Source organism: Microcaecilia unicolor, chromosome 7, assembly GCF_901765095.1.
Source record: "Microcaecilia unicolor chromosome 7, aMicUni1.1, whole genome shotgun sequence".
NCBI lineage: Eukaryota > Metazoa > Chordata > Amphibia > Gymnophiona > Siphonopidae > Microcaecilia > Microcaecilia unicolor.
The window spans coordinates 19,430,468-19,448,193 of record NC_044037.1 but is presented as its reverse complement, the minus strand read 5'-3'; the positions used below and the strand labels follow the sequence as shown (position 1 = coordinate 19,448,193).

General features: G+C 48.9%; 1 protein-coding gene across 3 annotated transcripts in view; it reads right to left on the bottom strand.

Moving 5' to 3' along the window:
- Positions 1–17,726, bottom strand: part of ACSL4 (acyl-CoA synthetase long chain family member 4) — a 129,051-nt gene that overhangs the window by 63,243 nt on the left and 48,082 nt on the right. Inside the window, exon 1 of one of the 3 annotated variants that reach the window (XM_030210929.1) lies at positions 10,728–10,762. The exons of the other annotated variants lie outside the window; for them this stretch is intronic. The gene's annotated coding sequence lies outside the window, so the exon portion shown is untranslated. Of the gene's footprint in view, positions 1–10,727; positions 10,763–17,726 lie in introns of those variants that run through there. 3 annotated transcript variants of the gene reach the window in all.

The window sequence follows — 17,726 nt, the reverse complement described above, 5'->3', positions numbered from 1 at the left end:
TTAAAAGTATTTCCATTTAACTTCCTTGAGCTTCCCCTAGTCTTTGTACTTTTGGAACGCGTAAAAAATCGATTTACTTCTACTCGTTCTACACCACTCAGGATTTTGTAGACCTCAATCATCTCTCTCCTCATCCATCTCTTTTCCAAGCTGAAGAGCCCTAACCCCTTTAGCCTTTCCTCATATGAGAGGAGTTCCATTCCCTTTATCATTTTTGGTCACTCTTCTTTGAACCTTTTCTAATGCTGCTATATTGTTTTTAAGATACAGCGACCAGAATTGAACACAATACTCAAGGTGCGGTCGAACCATGGAGCAATACAGAGGCATTATAGTATTTTCGTTTTTATTCACCATTCCTTTCCTAATAATTCCTAGCATCCCATTTGCTTTTTTTGGCCGCCGCTGCATACTGAGCAGAAGATTTCAGCATATTATCTACAATGACACCTAGATCTTTTTCTTGCATGCTGACCCCCCCCCCCCCCCCCCCCCCCAAGGTGGACCCTAGCATTAGGTAACCATGATTCAGATTATTCTTTCTAATGTGCATCACTTTGCATTTGTCCACATTAAATTTCATCTGCCATTTGGATGCCCATGTGCTGAAAACTGAGCATGCGCAGGTGCCAGTATCGTGGAGAGCAGCGTTTTTGTTACCATCAGGGCGAAGTTTTCAGCTAGCGGAGCTTGGGATCCCCACTAGCTACTGCTAAACGTGGTACTGTTGGGTGGGCCTGAGCCCTAGGTGGGTGGGCCCCGGCCCACCTGTAGCTACGCCACTGCTTTGGGGACCAAGAAACATGCTACTCCTCATGAGGCTCCCCTGACTGTAAGAGAAGAGTCTGAATTTGTAGTCCTAAATGAAGATGAGTAAATATTTATTTTTACCTCATATTTCACTGTGCTTGTGAGTTATCTGTTTCGTGTCTGTGTAGAGGAGCAGGGGTGGCTTATCTTGTTATTACTGGAGTCTCTATCATTTGTTTGAATCTTCTCTTTCACTTACTTACACAAACGCATACACAGAGGGCCGTGCTCTGCATGCTTTCCCCGCTTGTTTGAACCTCAATATTCCCATCTCTTTTTTTTTTTTCAATTTTGGATTGTAATTGGCAAAAAACTCTACTGTGTGGGTGGATGGGGAACAGGGAAGATAATTAAAAACGGATGAGTGATCAGGATCTTGAAACAGGATTTTTCTTTTTTACATTTTCTACATATATAAAAGTGCCTGAAGAGCTTGGTAAGGAGAAATTAGACCTTACCTGCTAATTTGCTTTCCTTTAATCCCTCCGGACCGGCCCAGGATTGGACTGATGGGTTGTGCTCGCCTACCAGCAGGTGGAGACTGAGAAAAAAACTCTGACTCTAGAGAGCCAATAAGAGCCCTGGTCATGTGACCCTAGCCTCAGTATTTGAATAACAAAGCAGAAAGGAAAAGAAGAACCTATATTCTGTGCCATGAGGAATCCAAGCAGCCAGGAAGCACCAGATAAACGTGCTTACAACTACGGCTTAGCCGTGACAGAGGGCTCACCAACAACTCGTTTCAGAGCTGAGGTATGGCCAATTATGTACAGATTTTTGTACTTGTTTAAATTGTTCAACTTGCATAACATAATGAAGTATATAACCATTTAACTTGGAGAACAGTATGCAAATCCTTTAACTGTCTAACTTGCAGAACAGCTCTGAAGACGACAGTTGAATATCTGTACACAGCAATGTAGAATGAAAAATAGCACATGGGAGGGGCCTGGGCCGGTCCGGAGGGATTAAAGGAAAGCAAATTAGCAGGTAAGGTCTAATTTCTCCTTCCTTAGCATCCCTCCGGACCGGCCCAGGATTGGACTGATGGGACGTAACAAAGCAGTAGTCCTACGGGAGGGACCCCAGCAAACCCCGCTGTGAGCACTCGGGATGCAAAGACCGCCTCTTGACGACACTGAACATCAAGTCTGTAATGCTTAGAGAAGGAATGAAGAGAAGACCAAGTCGCCGCCTTACAGATCTCCTCTGGAGGCACCAAGGAGCACTCCGCCCATGAGGCTGCCTGCCCTCGTGTTGAATGAGCCTTAAGCGCCTCAGGAACCGTTTTGCCTGCTAAAAGATAAGCAGACGCTATCATCTCCTTAATCCACCGAGATAAAGTGGGCTTAGAAGCTGACAAGCCCTTGCGGTGCCCAGCGAAAAGGAGAAAAAGATGGTCCGAGCGACGGAAATCGTCCGTAACTGCGATATATCGTTTAAGAACTCTCTTAACATCCAGAGTACGCAAGTTCTGCTGCTCCCTCGTGCCTGAGGCCGATCCTAGCACAGGAAGGAAAACCGACTGGGACATATGAAACCGAGACACGACCTTGGGTAAAAAAGAAGGAACAGGTCGAAGTACCACTCGCTCTTTAGAAAATTGCAGAAACGGAGATCTACAGGAAAAGGCTTGCAACTCTGAGACTCTCCTGGCTGATGCAATAGCCACCAAAAACACTGTCTTAAGCGTCAAATCCTTCAGAGAACACGCTAGTAACGGCTCAAAAGGCGGCTTCGTTAGAGCCGAAAGGACCAGATTAAGGTCCCAAGATGGAAAGATTGGCCTGACCGAAGGACGAAGAAGACTAACTCCCTTCAAAAACCGGGCCACCTCGGGAATACTGGCCAAAGACTTACCACGAATCCTTCCTCTGAAACAGGACAGAGCTGCCGTCTGCACTCTTAGAGAAGAAAGCGAAAGTCCTTTATCAAAGCCTCGCTGCAGAAAATCTAACATCTGAGGTACCGACGCACGAAAAGGAACAATGCCAGCATCTGTACACCAAGCCTCAAAAATTCTCCAGGTGCGAACATAGCTCAGAGAGGTGGAACGCCGACGAGAGCGAAGCATAGTGGAAATTACTGGAGCTGAGAAACCCTTCTTAGCTAAGCGGGCCCGTTCAAGAGCCAGGCCGTAAGACAAAATCGAGCCGGGTCTGGATGAGGAACAGGCCCTTGTACCAGCAAGGTCTTGTGCACTGGAAGTCGAAGAGGAGTCGCCCCCAACAGACGTTGCAGATCCGCATACCAAGGACGCCGAGGCCAGTCCGGCGCTACCAACACTACCGGCTCCCCGTGTTCCTCGATCCTCTGCAGGAGACGACCTATTAGTGGCCATGGAGGAAACGCATAAAGAAGACCGGAGGGCCACCTCTGCAAGAGGGCGTCGACCCCTTCCGCTTTTGCATCTCTTCGGCGACTGAAGAAGCGAGGAGCTTTGGAATTGAGACTTGAGGCGAAAAGATCTAAAACTGGAAGACCCCAGTGGAGTACTATCAACTGAAACGCCTGATCGCTGAGAGCCCATTCCCCTGGATCGAGAGTGTGACGACTGAGAAAGTCTGCCTGGACGTTGTCCACTCCTGCTACATGGGAAGCTGAGAGGTTTGTGAGGTGCAACTCTGCCCAGGCGAGAAGACTTTCCGCTTCTCGACACAGCAGACGGCACCTCGTTCCTCCCTGGCGGTTGATGTAAGCCACCGCTGAGGCGTTGTCCGAGAGCACTCGTACTGCTTTGCCCACCAGGAGAAACTTGAAGTGCTGAAGAGCCAACCGAATCGCCCTGGTCTCCAAAAAATTGATGGATTGAGCTGCTTCCAGCGGAGACCAGAGACCCTGGGTCCACTGACCTAGGCAATGAGCCCCCCAGCCTCGGAGACTGGCATCTGTCGTCAACGGAATCCACCGAGGAGACTCCAATGGCATCCCTACTGTGAGATTCTGCATCTTTAACCACCAAAATAGCGAGACGCGTTCCCGGTTGCGCAGAGGCAACTTTTTCAGAAGCGAATCCGTTTGCGCCGACCACCGAGACAGAAGAGACCACTGAAGAGACCTCATGTGAGCTCTGGCCCAAGGCACCACCTCTATCGTGGCTGCCATGGATCCGAGAACCTGAAGATAATCCCGAGCACAAGGGACCTTGTGATGTATCAAATTCAGAATCTGCGACCGGAGCTTCAGAATCCTGCCCTGCGGAAGCAAAACTTGACCCCTCGCCGTATCGAAGATAACTCCCAGATACTCGAGAGACTGCGAGGGAGCCAAACTGCTCTTGGATAGATTCACCACCCAACCTAGGGACTGTAAGAACGCTACCACTCGTTCCGTGACCTGGCAACTTTCTTGATAAGATTTCGCCCTTATCAACCAGTCGTCCAAGTAAGGATGGACAAGAATGCCCTCTTTCCGGAGGGCCGCTGCCACCACCACCATAATCTTGGTAAATGTGCGCGGTGCTGTCGCAAGACCGAAAGGCAGTGCTCGAAACTGGAAATGATGACCTAGAACCGCAAATCGCAAGAACTTGTGGTGAGCCGGGCGAATGGGAACATGCAAATACGCCTCTGTAAGATCTAATGCAGTGAGATATTCCCCTTTGCGCACTGCTACTATTACTGACCGAAGAGTCTCCATACGAAAACCTGTAACCTTGAGCGCCCGGTTGACAGCTTTGAGGTCTAGAATAGGATGAAAGGAATCTTCTTTCTTTGGGACCACGAAATAAATGGAATAACGACCCCGCTTGCGCTCCGCCGGCGGGACAGGGCAAATGGCCTGAAGGTCCAAGAGCCTCTGTAGAGTCTCCCGAATCGCCTCCGCCTTGAGACGAGAGCGACAGGGAGACTCCAGAAAGGCGTCTGAAATGGGCCTTGCGAATTCTAAGGCATAACCGTCTCGAATAACTTCCAAGACCCATTGATCCGAAGTAATTTGGGCCCACCTCTGATAAAACTGAGCCAGCCGAGCTCCAACGCCAAAGGTACAGCGTCTGGATCTAAAGAAGAATCTTCCCAAGAATTGTCCACTAATTCCTCTTCCTCCTCTAAAAGGGGCATATCATGATCCTGATTTGAAAGAGATTCCAATTGCATGTCCCAAACCCTAGGTCTCTTGGGAGGGAGGGTAGTAGTGACAGGCTCTTGTGACACTGCTGTACCAGAATTGCCCCTCTGCATTAAAAACGCCTGATACATCTGTAGAACAAACTCAGGAGGAAACCCCCCTGCCTGAGAGCTGGCAGCCTGTAAAATAACTCCCGATTCTGTATCAGCTAAGGTCGCAGAGCTGCGCAAAGCAGACGGACCCCCTGCAGGAAGAACCGGAGCTGGGCTCAAAATGGCCGCCGTTCGCGCCAAAACTCCAGCGCTACCCCCCGAATCTGAGGCCTCCACTGTCGACGCTAACACCGTCGCGGGAGAAGAAGGGCCAACCGCCAAAACGGACCCCGTAGTCGACGGAGGGAGAGGGGCAGAAGAAACATCAATCGCCGTGCAGTATTTACAAGCGCCTGAGGCATTAACGCCTCGCCGCTGACATACAGCGCACCTCTTCAACTTCTCCGACATTTCGGAGGGAAAACCCGTGCACGCGCCTACGCGGTTCGCGCAATTTCACGGAGAGGTATTGCTAAATAAATAAATAACGAATTCCCCGAAATAAAAGTACAAACGGCACTGCTAAAGCAAAAAAAAAAAAAACAGCACTACTCTGAAAGAGGGCTGAAACACAATGCTGCAGCTTTACTTTTCAGGCTTCCTTTTTTTTTTTTTTTTTTTACACAGCTGAATCACAGCCAACAAGGCATTCCCCTGTAATCAAACGGAGCTGTCTGCTCATTCAGTCAGTGGGGCAAGTTCTCTCGATTTTTTTTTTTTTTTACAACCTGGCTGCCTCTCCCAAAGGCAAAACACCTTTCCTCAGAAAGGGTGGCCCTTCCCTTCCTTTAATAATTTTGAGAGAACATTAGGGAGATGGGGAGGATTGGGGGAGGGACCCGGAAACATCCGAGTGTGACACCCCAGAGGCTGACAACAGCAGAGAAAAGCACCAAAAAGCCTCTAATAAACTTCCCCAGGCACAGAAATAAATGATAGAGAAAAAAACCAGAATACCAATCTAAATAGATATAAATCCTATAAAGAGAGACTAATGGGCTCGCTTCCTACCTGCTGGGAGACTGAGAAAATACTGAGGCTAGGGTCACATGACCAGGGCTCTTATTGGCTCTCTAGAGTCAGAGTTTTTTTCTCAGTCTCCACCTGCTGGTAGGCGAGCACAACCCATCAGTCCAATCCTGGGCCGGTCCGGAGGGATGCTAAGGAATATGGTATTATCTTCAAATTATTTAATGTTATTGCAACTTTTCATCATAGCTGATGAATCAAACAGAGCCCAATCATTGCATTTATTTCTTCAACTTATGCAAAAACTTCATATATACCTAAAATTACAATAATTCTTGTACCTTCCCCACCCCCTCCCCCCCCCCAAAAAAAGTACACTTTTGTGAAAAAAGGTTAGATGTGTTATACAAGAATACGGGTCAAGAATTTCCACTTGAAGAAAAGCTCAGTGACCTTGGTCTTTTGCACATATGGCTAAGCATTAGCCAGGGGAACAGCAGTTATTTTCATAGAGCATATGGAGATGCTCTGTGGCTACTGGTTTTTCAATTAAGACCCCTCATAAGGGAGTAAGGTTCCTTCCAGAATCTCATCTTACCAAACACCGAAAACACAGAGCGAGAAAGAAAATGATAGGCTGTCTGTGGACTGAGCAAATAAACATCCGTGAAAAAAAAAAGAAGAAATCACTGATGAATGTAGACATTCACCAACTCAGCACAGGATGGGTACAAGGACCAGGAAAAGCAAACCAAAGTTTTAAAGGTTATTTGTTCTGAAACAATACACATCGATATTACTGTGAAGGCCAGAACTATAAGCGATCAGATATGCGGTAAACAGGGTTACATTTTATCACACACAGGCTGGCACAACATTGGCATGACCCCTAGAGGCATTCATCTGCATTACAATAACTTCACTGGAAAAGCTAGTAAACCACCTTTAATACACGTCACCCTCCTCTACTTAAAGTTTTCAAATGTCTGGGGGGGGGGGGGGGGGGTTACACACAAAAATAGCATGATGATTGGCAGAGGAGCAGCACTATAATACTTAACTGGAGAATGATTACAAGTGTTATGCAGAATTTTTGCACCATCTCTCATCATGTGTTTTCGACTCATGACAGATTATTACAGTGCTCTGTCTTATACTGGCTCCTAATTTCGGGCCTCATCCACTCAGGTTTCTTCCCAATTTGGGCTTATGACAAAAAAAAAAAAATGCACAAATAGATCACTGGAGAGGCCATAAGCCATGGTTTGAGTCATTAACCCCCGGATTCTATATTGCGCCTAGAGATCTGTGCCGAAATCCAAGGGTTTTCTGTAACAACGCACGGAACTTAATTCACTTAACAAGCCAATCAGTGTTAACCGTACTTAATAAGCAATAATGCGCACTAATTTGCAATAATTAGAATTTATACACAAAGCTCCCTAAGCGTATTCTGTAACACACCGCCTAAATATTAATGCATGCAGGCAAAAAAGGAGGGGGGTTATGGGCAGGAAAATGGGCGTTCCAAAATTCACACGCATTGCTATAGAATCTGGCCCTCTGTGTCTAAATCTACGTGCCGGGATTTACGCTATGTTTTCAATGGTGTAAATGGAGGAGCGTAGTTTTAGGTGATAGGATATCAACTAAGCATATTTTATATACCGTGCCTAAATCTAGGTGCCGATAGAATACACTTAGGCGGAAATGTTTTTTTGCGCAGATTTTCTAGGCGCCATATACAGAATCTGGACCTATGTGCTGGCTGTTTAATTTATGACAATTATAAATACAACTTAATAAGAGTCAAACCAAAACAAAAGAGATGGGAGGAAGGTAAAGCAATAAGCTGCTACTAGGCTGAAACCAGTGCTTCTATCTAAGTTGGCACTTCCTAATCCTCTCCTGGAGGTGTACTCGCCAGCCACGTATTCAGGGTTACCACAATGAATGTGCATAAAATAGCTTTGCATACGCTGGGCCTCCAAAATATGCAACTCTTACACATTCATTGTGGCAATTCTGAGAACTCACAACTGCACAGTTATGCCTCCAGGACACATAGTAACATAGTAACATAGTAGATGACGGCAGAAAAAGACCTGCGCGGTCCATCCAGTCTGCCCAACAAGACAAACCCACATGTGCCACCTCCCGTGCACACCCCACCCCGATCTGCACCTGTCCCCCTCCAGGCACAGACCGTACAAGTCTGCCCAGCACTATCCCCGCCTCCCAACCACCAGCCCTGCCTCCCACCACGGGTTGGGAAATGCTATGATACAGGTATCTGTCACTTTGTGCTAGAGGCAAAAATGAAATGCAGAATAAATATGGATGAAATATTGAAATCTTAAGCTCCAAATGCATTACTAATTTACTTTGTAGCATTTATGTAAAGAAAAAAAAAAAAAAAAAGGCTTTCACCCCAAATTATTCCAATCCATTTATTCATTTGGCACTAAATTTTATATTTTATAGCACTAAAAAAAAAAATTGGTGCCAATAAAAGTTAGAACTAAGCACTATTCTCTAAATGGTGCTCAGAGTTGAATGTCATTTATAGAATAGCACTTGACGCCGGGTTCTGCACCCAAATACACAGCTAGAAACTGGTGTAAATTCTCATGCCTAAATTAGGCACATTATCTCCCTTATTCTGTAACACTGCATGCAAATTCCAGGAATGCCCCTCCCAAGGCTGCACACCCTTTTCAGCTTGTGCGTAAAGTTTATACGCAGATCCCGGCACCTCAAGATGTGCACATAAATTTAAATTGATGCTAATTAGGTGCTAAAAATCAATCAGTGCTAATTGGCTCATTTGGCAATTACATTGCGCATATAAATTGGAGGCATGCCCAAATTTGTGCACACAATTTTTAGCACCATATATTGAGTTATGCTGATGCATAGTAATAAAGCCGTAAACAAAAAAACAAACATAGGACTCTCACAGCAGCAACAAAAACAAAGTAAAAACAGTCTTTTCCTAAGTATTATGTAAACAAGCATGCGTTTTGTATGTTTTCAAAAAAATGTTTTTAAACACTTTTAAATTTCTATAGAAGAAAATTCCACAATGACAAGCTACAACAACAAGGTCAAAGCAGTCCCTTTTAGATTTACACAGATAACTACTACTACTATTTAGCATTTCTATAGCGCTACAAGGCGTACGCAGCGCTGCACAAACATAGAACATCAACTACTACTACTACTACTATTTAGCATTTCTATAGCGCTACAAGGCGTACGCAGCGCTGCACAAACATAGAACATCAACTACTACTACTACTACTATTTAGCATTTCTATAGCGCTACAAGGCGTACGCAGCGCTGCACAAACATAGAACATCAACTACTACTACTGCTTGACATTTCTAAAGCGCTACTAGGGTTATGCAGCGCTGTACAATTTAACATAGAAGGACAGTCCCTGCTCAAAGGAGCTTACAATCTAAAGGACAAATGTACACAGTCAGTCAAATAGGGGCAGTCTAGATTTCCTGAAAGGTATAAAGGTTAGGTGCCGAAGGCAACATTGAAGAGGTGGGCTTTGAGCAAGGATTTGAAGATGGGTAGGGAGGGGGCTTGGCGTAAGGGCTCAGGAAGTTGATTCCAAGCATAGGGTGAGGCGAGGCAGAATGAGCAGAGCCTGGAGTTGGCGGTGGTGGAGAAGGGTACTGAGAGGAGGGATTCATCCTGTGAACGGAGGTTACGGGCGGGAACGTAAGGGGAGATGAGGGTAGAAAGATAGTGAGGGGCAGCAGACTGAGTGCATTTATAGGTAAGAAGGAGAAGCTTGAACTGTAAGCGGTATCTGATTGGAAGCCAGTAAAGTGACCTGAGAAGATTTCACAAAGAGCAAGCTAAATATCATGTCTTGCCACTACACCAAGCATGAAAGACAATACACAAGATCTTAAACGTAGATCAAGCTTCCACACACAACAAAGTATGTAATTAAGCACAGGAGTGATAGGATCACATCTTTTCAGGCCAATCAACAGGTGCAGCTGTATTTTGAATTAGTTGAAACTTTTCACCTTCAGACTATTATAATTTTCTTTTTTTGAGAGATGTATTAGTCCAGTCTACTGGTGATAAGAGCGTAAGCCACAAAGCTAAATTTAACTACCTGCTTGGCATGCTTAAATTTTTGGTTATGTACTTATTTTAATCATGCAAAAATAAAGTTGCTATAACCAAGCAGTGTGAAGTTAAAAAAAAAAAATTATGGGTGTTGTACTTTTTTTTGTTAATATAGTCATCAATTTGTTAGGAAATGACTAGTACACATTTTAATCAGATACACTGCTGGTAAGCTGACTCATATCCTATTCTAGATATATTTAAAAAAAATGTTACATTCTAATGTAATTCTATAAACACTTTTTTCCATAAAGTCACTTTGGGATAAACAGAAGAAAAAAAAAAGGTTTCTGGAATTCAGAGAAAAGCAAGATTCATTCAACAATCTAGAGAGTGCAACGTGTTTTAAGAAAATCACAAGCAAAATCCTCACATGTCAAATGTAGCCACATGGTTACAGAACACTTCTTATCCATCAGTGATTCAACAGCTTTATAGATCTCACTAGTAAGAGGAATAAAATAAAATTGCTAGCTCTAAAATAATGATAAAAAAAAAGTATTTAAACATTTTATGAATCTCATCTACATAAAAGTACAAAAGCTTTGAAGACAAATATACGACACACACAGAAAAGAGAGCAGAGTTTAGAAGGCATGGCCTGCACAGCAGCACCACTCTCAACTCACCCAATCCCTCTGCCGGAGCTGGCTCACACGGAAGCTTGAAGCTGCAAACAGCCAGGGACTGACTTATAAGGCAAGGAACCACACCTACTTTTACAACAGAACTATTGGGAAAGTCCTTACACTTGTACATTCGTCAGCAGGGAAAGGGCCAAGAGGGCAAAAAGATAGAAAAACTGGAAGAAAAATAAATTAATAAAAGGCTTTCCAGTTATAATCAGGCACTTTTAGTATTATAATTAGTACTTCTATTATTAGGTGCTTATAAATTGTAAATATAAATGGTTACTTTTCAACGTATTAGGGGTTCTCTTTGAAAGAAGTAAACCGCTTCGGCTGTACCACTGAGAGGCACTATATCAAAAATCCAATAATAAATCATTTTTAAAAACCTGCATTCATCAATGTTTTCATGGTGCAGGAGCATTTGCTGAAAGTAACATAAATAAATGGAGATATATATTTAACCACCTTTATGAAGAAATTCACCCAAGGTGGTGGACAACATGAAATTTAGAGCTGTATGCTAGATTTAGGTGGTTATGTGAACTATTCATAACCCAGTTTATCCCTAAATCAAGGTTCAGAGTGGGGTAACAGTTTAAGAAGCCGATAACAATCTGGATAATTACAGAACCAGAAACATAATTAAAAAAAAAAAAAAAAAAAAGCTTATTGTAGCCTTGGGCAAGTTATGTCACCCACCACTGCCTCAGGCATAAAGGGTATGATACATACCTGTAGCAGTTGTTCTCCGAGGACAGCAGGCTGATTGTTCTCACGACTGGGTTGACGTCCGCGGCAGCCCCCACCAACCGGAAGAAGCTTCGCGGGACGGTCGGCACGCAGGCCACGCCCACCGCGCATGCGCGGCCGCCTTCCCGCCCGTGCGCGACCGCTCCCGCCAGTTGAATGACAAGCAATAAAATATGAAACACACAACTCCAAAGGGGAGGAGGGAGGGTAGGTGAGAACAATCAGCCTGCTGTCCTCGGAGAACAACTGCTACAGGTATGTATCATACCCTTTCTCCGAGGACAAGCAGGCTGCTTGTTCTCACGACTGGGGTATCCCTAGCTCTCAGGCTCACTCAAAACAATAACCCAGGTCAATTGAACCTCGCAACGGCGAGGGTACAACAGAAATTGACCTACGAAGAACAACTAACTGAGAGTGCAGCCTGACCAGAATAAATTCGGGTCCTGGAGGGTGGAGTTGGATTTACACCCCAAACAGATTCTGCAACACCGACTGCCCGAACCGACTGTCGCGTCGGGTATCCTGCTGGAGGCAGTAATGGGATGTGAATGTGTGGACAGATGACCACGTCGCAGCCTTGCAGATCTCTTCAATAGTGGCTGACTTCAAGTGGGCCACCGACGCTGCCATGGCTCTGACACTATGAGCCGTGACATGACCCTCAAGAGTCAGCCCAGCCTGGGCGTAAGTGAAGGAAATGCAATCTGCTAGCCAATTGGAGATGGTGCGTTTCCCGACAGCGACCCCTAGCCTGTTAGGGTCGAAAGAAATAAACAATTGGGCGGACTGTCTGTTGGGCTGTGTCCGCTCCAAGTAGAAGGCCAATGCTCTCTTGCAGTCCAATGTGTGCAACTGACGTTCAGCAGGGCGGGTATGCGGCCTGGGGAAGAATGTTGGCAAGACAATTGACTGGTTAAGATGGAACTCCGACACCACCTTCGGCAGGAACTTTGGGTGAGTGCGGAGCACTACTCTGTTGTGATGAAATTTAGTATATGGAGCATGAGCTACTAGGGCTTGAAGCTCACTGACCCTACGAGCTGAAGTAACTGCCACCAAGAAAATGACCTTCCAGGTCAAGTACTTCAGATGGCAGGTATTCAGTGGCTCAAAAGGAGGTTTCATCAGCTGGGTGAGGACGACGTTGAGATCCCATGACACAGTAGGAGGCTTGATAGGGGGCTTTGACAAAAGCAAGCCTCTCATGAATCGAACGACTAAAGGCTCTCCAGAGATGGCTTTACCTTCCACACGATAATGGTAAGCACTAATCGCACTAAGGTGATTCCTTACTGAGTTGGTCTTGAGGCCAGACTCTGATAAGTGCAGAAGGTATTCAAGCAGGTTCTGTGCAGGGCAAGAACGAGGTTCTAGGGCCTTGCTCTCACACCAAACGACAAACCTCCTCCACTTGAAAAAGTAACTCTTTTTAGTGGAATCCTTCCTAGAGGCAAGCAAGACCCGGGAGACACCCTCAGACAGACCCAACGCAGCGAAGTCTACGCCCTCAACATCCAGGCCGTGAGAGCCAGGGATTGAAGGTTGGGGTGCAGCAACGCTCCGTCGTTCTGCGAAATGAGAGTCGGAAAACACTCCAATCTCCACGGTTCTTTGGAGGACAACTCCAGAAGAAGAGGGAACCAGATCTGACGGGGCCAAAAGGGCGCTATCAGAATCATGGTGCCGCGGTCTTGCTTGAGCTTCAGTAAGGTCTTCCCCACCAAAGGTATGGGAGGATAAGCATACAGGAGGCCGGTACCCCAATGAAGGAGAAAGGCATCTGACGCTAGCCTGCCGTGTGTCTGAAGTCTGGAACAGAACAGAGGCAGCTTGTGGTTGGTCTGAGAGGCGAAAAGATCCACCGAGGGGGTGCCCCACTCTCGGAAGATCTTGCGTACCACTCTGGAATGGAGCGACCACTCGTGCGGTTGCATGACTCTGCTCAGTCTGTCGGCCAGACTGTTGTTTACGCCTGCCAGGTACGTGGCTTGGAGAAGCATGCCGAACCGACACGCCCAACGCCACATACCGACGGCTTCCTGACACAGGGGGCGAGATCCGGTGTCCCCCTGCTTGTTGACGTAATACATTGCAACCTGATTGTCTGTCCGAATTTGGATAATTTGGCAGGACAGCCGATCTCTGAAAGCCTTCAGTGCGTTCCAGATCGCTCGGAGCTCCAGGAGGTTGATCTGCAGATCCTTTTCCTGGAGGGACCACAGACCCTGGGTGTGAAGCCCATCGACATGGGCTCCCCACCCCAGGCGAGATGCATCCGTCGTCAGCACTTTCGTGGGCTGCGGAATTTGGAATGGACGTCCCAGGGTCAAATTGGTCCGTATGGTCCACCAGAGCAGTGAAGTGCGGCAATTGGTGGAGAGGCGGATGACATCCTCTAGATTCCCGGTGGCTTGGAACCACTGGGAAGCTAGGGTCCATTGAGCAGATCTCATATGAAGACGAGCCATGGGAGTCACATGAACTGTGGAGGCCATATGACCCAGAAGTCTCAACATCTGCCGAGCTGTGATCTGCTGAGACGCTCTGGTCTGCGAAGCCAGGGCCAAGAGATTGGTGGCCCTCGCTTCGGGAAGGTAGGCCTGAGCCATCTGGGAATTCAGCAGCGCTCCTATGAATTCCAGAGACTGAGTTGGCTGGAGATGGGACTTTGGGTAATTTATCACAAACCCCAGCAGCTCCAGAAGTTGAATAGTGCACTGCATGGACCGGAGGGCTCCTGCCTCCGAGGTGTTCTTGACCAGCCAATCGTCGAGATATGGGAACACGTGCACTCCCAGCTTGCGTAGGTAGGCCGCTACCACCACGAGGCACTTTGTAAACACTCGTGGGGCAGAGGCGAGCCCAAAGGGCAGCACACAATACTGAAAGTGCCGTGCGCCCAGGCGGAATCTGAGATACTGTCTGTGAGCTGGCAGTATCGGGATGTGAGTGTATGCGTCCTTTAAATCCAGGGAACATAGCCAATCGTTTTTCTGAATCATTGGCAGAAGGGTGCCCAAGGAAAGCATCCTGAACTTTTCTTTGACCAGGAATTTGTTCAGGCCTCTCAGGTCTAGGATGGGACGCATCCCCCCTGTTTTCTTTTCCACAAGGAAGTACCTGGAATAGAATCCCTGCCCTTCCTGCCCGGGTGGTACGGGCTCGACCGCATTGGCGCTGAGAAGGGCGGAGAGTTCCTCTGCAAGTACCTGCTTGTGATGGGGGCTGAAAGACTGAGCTCCCGGAGGACAATTTGGAGGCAGGGAGGTCAAATTCAGGGCGTATCCGCACCGCACTATTTGGAGAACCCACTGGTCGGAGGTTATGAGAGGCCACCTTTGGTGAAAGAATTTTAACCTCCCTCCGACCGGCAGGTCGTCCGGTACGGACACTTGTAGGGCGGCTATGTTCCCGTGGATCCAGTCAAAAGCCCGTCCCCGGCTTTTGCTGTGGAGGCGCAGGGGGCTGCTTAGGCGCACGCTGTTGACGGGAACGAGCGCGCTGGGGCTGTCCCTGTGCCTGACGAGGCCTTCGGGCCGGCTGGTTGTACCTACGCTTCGCAAAAGAATAGGGTGCAGCCTGCCGAGCCCGGGAAAAACGCCCGCCCGCGGGGGCGGGTGCTGAAGGCGCCCGGTGGGAGAGCTTGTCGAGAGCGGTTTCCCGCTGATGCAGTTGGTCAACCATCTGCTCGACCTTCTCGCCAAAAATATTATCCCCCCGGCAAGGGACGTCAGCCAGTCTCTGCTGGGTGCGGTTGTCCAGGTCAGAGGCACGCAGCCATGAGAGCCTGCGCATCACTATACCTTGGGCCGCAGCACGAGATGCCACGTCACAGGTGTCAAAAATCCCCCTGGACAGGAACTTTCTGCACGCCTTCAGCTGCCTGACCACCTCCTGATATGGCCTGGACTGCTCCGGCGGGAGCTTATCGACCAGGTCCGCCAGCTGTTGCACATTGGTCCGCATGTGGATGCTCATATAGAGCAGGTAAGATTGGATGCGGGTCACGAGCATGGAGGATTGGTAGGCCTTCCTCCCAAATGAGTCCAGAGTGCGAGACTCCCGCCCCGGGGGCGCCGAGGCGGTATCCCTCGAACTCCGTGCCCTCTTGAGAGCAGAATCCACGACCGCTGAGTCATGGGGCAACTGGGGCCGCATGAGCTCTGGGTCAGAGTGGATCCTGTACTGGGACTCTGCTTTCTTGGGAATGGTGGGGTTAGTTAGTGGTCGCACCCAGTTCCGAAGCAGCGTCTCCTTCAGGACATTGTGCAGCGGTACCGTGGAGGACTCTCTAGGTGGTGATGGATAGTCGAGGACCTCGAGCATCTCGGCCCTCGGCTCTTCCACAGAGACCACGGGAAAGGGAATGCTTATAGACATATCCCGCACAAAGGAGGCAAAGGAGAGACTCTCAGGAGGTGAGAGCTTCCTCTCCGGTGACGGCGTGGGGTCCGAGGGAAGGCCCGTAGACTCCTCTGAGGAGAAATATCTCGGGTCTTCCTCTTCCCCCCACGAGTCCTCATCCTCGGTATCGGACATTAGCTCATGTAGCTGAGTCCGGTACCGGGCCCGGCTCGACGTCGAGGCACCGAGGCCTCGGTGTCGTCGAGCAGTGGACTCCCGCGCCGGCGGGGACGGAGCTCCCTCCATCGACGTCGACGGGGACTCCACCTGCGTGGCGGTCGAGACCGGCACCGCAAGCGGCGGCGGTGTCGACAGCCCCGGCGCCGGGCTAGAGCTCGCCGGCGCCACAGTCATCGGCGCCGGGGGCGCAAGCACCCCCGACGCCGGCACAGCCTGGCGCATCAGCCCTTCCAGGATCCCCGGAAGGATGGCTCTGAGGCACTCGTCCAGGCCCGCTGCCGGGAAAGGCGGTGGGGCCGGTAAGGGTGTCGGTGCCGGAAGCTGCTGGGAGCCAGGAGACGGCACCGAGGTGCCGGAACCCCGACGCGTCGGTACCTCCACAACCGACGGGGACCTCTCCTCTCGACGATGACGCTTCGGCGTCGACTCCTCTTCAGGATGCACCGAGGGCGTCCGGTGACGACGCTTTTTGTCCTTCTTTCGATGCACGTCACCGGCGCCGGAGGGCATGGAGGAGGAGGAGGTCGATCCCCCTCGGTCTCGAGGTACCGGGTCCGACAGGGTTCGGTCCCGTGGCTCACGAGCTGAGGGAGTGACCGGGGCCGACAGCCCACGCGGCCTCTCAACCCCACTCTCACCGGCGGACCGGCGGGCCGACGGGACCTGTTCTCCTGGGGTCGCTGCCATCGGTGCCGATGTCTCGGGCATCGATACCGGTACCGAAGATCCGGCCTTCGATACCGATGCCGTCGAGGTCGACGTCGAGGGGCCGGCGCAAGTTCCAAAAAGACGGTCCCGCAGAACTTGCCTCGCAACCTGAGTCCGTTTCCGGAGACCGAGACACAGCGCGCACAACTTGAGATTGTGCTCCGGCCCGAGGCACTGGAGGCACCAAGCGTGGGTGTCGGTCTGCGAGATCGGCCGGCCGCAGCGACCACACTTTTTAAATCCACTCGGGACCTTCGAGGACATCGACGGAAAAATCGCGTCGGCGAAGTCAAAGTCGGCAATGGTGGCTAAAATCACACCACGAAAAAACTAGCCGACCGAGCGGCCACTAGGCCGCAACGAGGCGTCCCCGCTGGAAGCGAGGGAAAAGGGGAGCGCGTGCTCCACACGCGCAGTCTTTTTTTTTTTTTTTTTTTTTGTAAAAGAAACGATAATAAAAGGAAATTAAATTAAATTAACGAAGCGCGATCCGCGTATACGCGATCGCAAGAATCCGGCGGCTGAAGTAGAGAGAGCGGCAAAGCACGACTCTCTCCAGGCGCGGAAAAAAAGGAACTGGCGGGAGCGGTCGCGCACGGGCGGGAAGGCGGCCGCGCATGCGCGGTGGGCGTGGCCTGCGTGCCGACCGTCCCGCGAAGCTTCTTCCGGTTGGTGGGGGCTGCCGCGGACGTCAACCCAGTCGTGAGAACAAGCAGCCTGCTTGTCCTCGGAGAATACACATTATTCTCAATTGAATCTATTTACTAAAGGAGCCCTTTTGAAGCTAGTGTGTGTTTTACCACATAATAAACATTAGCAGTTTGCACATGTTAAAACTAGCCAAAACAGTAAAACAATACCCACGCTAGCTGCTTAACACAGTTAGAGGTGCAACATGGAAGTGACAGATGGCCAGTTGTGACAGCTAGTACATGGGTCACTGCCCTGTAC